A 3665-nucleotide genomic window follows, 5' to 3' on the forward strand; every position below is an offset into this window, starting at 1 on the left:
CCAGCTCCTCCTAGAAGGAGTTTGTCCATGCACTCAGTCTCTTTAACAGCTTTTCTTCCAGGAACTACATCTTAACCTCCCAAGCTCTAGGAGCAAAGGTGACAGAGCATGTGCAAATCTCCTCAGAGGAGAACAGACACAAATGGTTTTATATTGGTGGAAGCAAGAACTTACATGAGCTACAACTCCTAGCAGTAGTGAAGAAAGGAGGTTAAAAAGAACAGATCCCAGGAAAGTTAAAACACTCTATTCCAGAAGCCACTTGAGAGCCTGAAGCATAAAAATACTTGTCTCAGGGACTTGGTGCACCAAGTAGCACACCTGCAACCTGAGCAGTGTGGTTAGAATGGCTACTATCCAAAGATGAATGGTAACAAGCACTACAGAATCTAATATGAAAGGAAACCCTGTACACTGGTGGTAATATAAATTTTATACAGTTTTTCAAAAAATTGTATAAAAGTTATTCAAGAAACTAAAACCATAAGTACCATATAATCCAGTAATAATAATCCTGGGAATAGAGCTAAGGAATTTGAATCAGTATGTCAAAGAAATGGCTACACCCTGACATCACATTGGTGTTATTCACAGTAACTAATTAAAAACCAAAACCCAAAAACAAACATAAATGTCTTTTAAGTGACAGAAAAACTCATTCAGGGCATTCAGCTACTCTCCTGAGAAACTCCAGCACCACACCTCCCACTGCTCTCTAGGAGGAAAAGTCCCAGGGAATGGTGTTCACTAGACACTCTTAAGAGAATTTGGACTTTAGACCCAAGTTTTGAGCACACTGTGTCAGGCAATGCTGAAACCCAGAGCCAGGAAAAGATGGGAGAATAAAATGAAGGACACATCACACAGTGAAGACTCTCAGGGGTGAATATCAAGGACATTGTAATAAGTTTCTATGCATACAAATGACAAAGGGAAAGCACACACATTTTTTCCCAAATGGCCAAGCAATTCTTCCCTGCTTTCCTCTCATGCAAAATGCTCAAAACAGAAAACAAAATCTTTGAAAAGTGCAACCCAATACTTGGAACAACGATGGGAAAATACTGCAGCCAACTGTAATGCAACATAGGAAAAAAATAGTTGATAATGTGGAGAGAGGAATTTGGATAGGCAATGTAGACAAGGAGCTTGAAATTCAGAAATTTATTCACAGACTGAAGAAGAGCCAGACAGGAAGACAGGCTTCTTCTGGATTTGAATCTTGCTTCTATACATGTAGAAGCTCCAGAGTAAGAAGCTGGGGTCTGGCAGCACAGCTATTTTCCTGCAGCAACACCACATGTAGCATTGGGATTCTTTCCTGATAATCACCACACAATATCTGGCTATGCTGGGCGGCTGGGGTGTTGATGCCCAGATGGGGCTTTAGATGGGGCTTCACATAGAGGTTGAAGAAACTATGCAGTGATCAGAAAAGTTTTGCAGGATCCCAAAAGCAGACCCGCACCAAACCAGCAGGACCAGAGTGCACTGAGAGCTGAGCTGCACCAGGGGAGGGCTCAGGTCTGCACACTGCAGTTCACCATGCTTTTTCCCTGTCCATCATCTCCAGTTTCCACCGTGACTAGTCATTCCATTTCCAAACAGCCTCCCTAGTCTCAAGGTGCCCACCACACACTCACCATTTTCCTAGCTGTCACGGTGTTCAATGTTCTTACTATGGATTTTCCAGCACCTTCCTGGCAGAGCAACCTGGAAAACCTGAAAGTAGGAGAGTGAGTGTAGCGACCTATCAGAAGAATGGCGGGCTCCAGAGACAAAAACCACACCAGACTGCTCAAGTCCACCCCCTCTTCACAAGTCGTGTGCTGGATTGGACAGATCTCACCCACGTGATCCTGATTGTACCAAGCTTCAGGCCAAGCCCCCTGAATTTGAGCCTAGTGAGCCAATGTAAGAGTGACAGTGGATTACATCCAACCAAGAAATGAATAAGAAAAGAATGACTGGGGTTCTTGACTACTGCTTTTTTTTTCTTTTTCTTTTTGCAGTCCTAGGGACTGAAACTAGCAATAATCTTATTAGTGGGAAACATCCCCCTATCCTTTTTATTTTTATTTTTTTTTATTTTGAAGCAATATGCTTCTAAGTTGCATAGCCTGGCCTCCAACTTGGAATCCTTGTGCATCAGCCTCTGGAGTTGCCGGGATTTCAGTCATAACCCATTGTGTCTGCCAGGGTTTTTGTTGTTTTTGTTTTTAGTTTTTTTCTGGTTCTGAAACTGAACCCAGAGCATTGGGGTTTTAAGGCATGGCTTTCTCTAAGTTGTCAGATCTAGCCTATCCTGGAGGATATTTGTGTTAACTTTCTATCATGTCAACCTTGGTCATATAAATTTGTTAAATATAAATTTATTCATAAATGTAAATAACATAATGACAATTACTTTAAAGTTTCACTTAACTTTTCTGCTTTCTGGTCTTATCAGAAGGCAGTTTGAGTTTTGAACTTGGAAACAATCTCCTAAGGCAGCAATGAACACAAATAAAATATGAGTCACAAGTGTAATTGAAGATTTTCTCACATTCATATTAATAATAAAAAAGAACAGGTGAAATCAATTGCAATAACTTAACTCTATTAATCCAGAATATTATTATGTAACCAATATAAAATTACTAATGAAATATATATATTTATATACACTTATAAATACAAATTATTTGAATATTTTAAATATTTATGTAAATATATAAAATATATACATATATATCTCAATGTCTATCTTCAAAACTCACTCTATTTTAAGCCTCTGAAACATCTCAGTTCAGAGCAGCCACACACTAGTCTGCAGAGCTGTGGCTTCCTTGACTTCAGGAAGATGAAGGCCCTGACACCCTCCTTTTTGTGCTAAAGATATGGGACTCTACTTCCTTACTAAGAGTTCTCCTCAGGGCCAAAGCCCAAGAGAGGTGCTGGATTCAGAGAGAGCAGGGAGCTCCAAGCAGGCAGAGTCCAGCCATATATGACATTCCACCTGATACTGGGCACAGTGCCATTTCTACATCAAATATCATATAGCAAACAAAGGAAGATGGGTACCCCGTGAGGTGGAATCCCATGTCTTCAGATCTCTCAGCAGATTAGGCTCTCTTTTTAACAGATGAAAGAAAATCTTTTGCAATTGTGCCTTGGACCTCAAGGCGAGGCTGTAATGCCTCTTTCCTCCTGTGATGTGGGGTACTGTGAGAATTTAGGCACCAATCATATAAATATATGTCTGCATATGTTTTGGTGTAATTTAATGCTATCTAAAAAGAGATCCACCTTAAAATTGAAATTAGGAGAAAATAAAATACCCCCCTCTCAAGCACCTCTTTTTTTTGTTAGATAACTTCTATGACACCGGAGATCAAAACTTGGCATCGTGGATATAATGAATATACTAGTTGTCTATCACTAGATAGAAATAGTTAAATTTATTAACTCATGATTGGACTGGTCACAAATTTAGACTGGCTCAGCTAAGTTCCTAATGCTGCATGTGATTAACTACTGGTTGATAAGGTTGCTGAACTACACAGAGTGAGCTGCCTGTCACACCTTGATCCCTCTTCCCACAATATATCATCCTCCACAAGGCTAATGTGGGCTTCTTCTCATGACAGGGTTATGAAATCAAAAGCAAAAGCATTCAAGGCATT

This window comes from Sciurus vulgaris, assembly GCF_902686455.1.
Source record: "Sciurus vulgaris genome assembly, contig: HiC_scaffold_512_arrow_ctg1, whole genome shotgun sequence".
Classification (NCBI taxonomy): domain Eukaryota; kingdom Metazoa; phylum Chordata; class Mammalia; order Rodentia; family Sciuridae; genus Sciurus; species Sciurus vulgaris.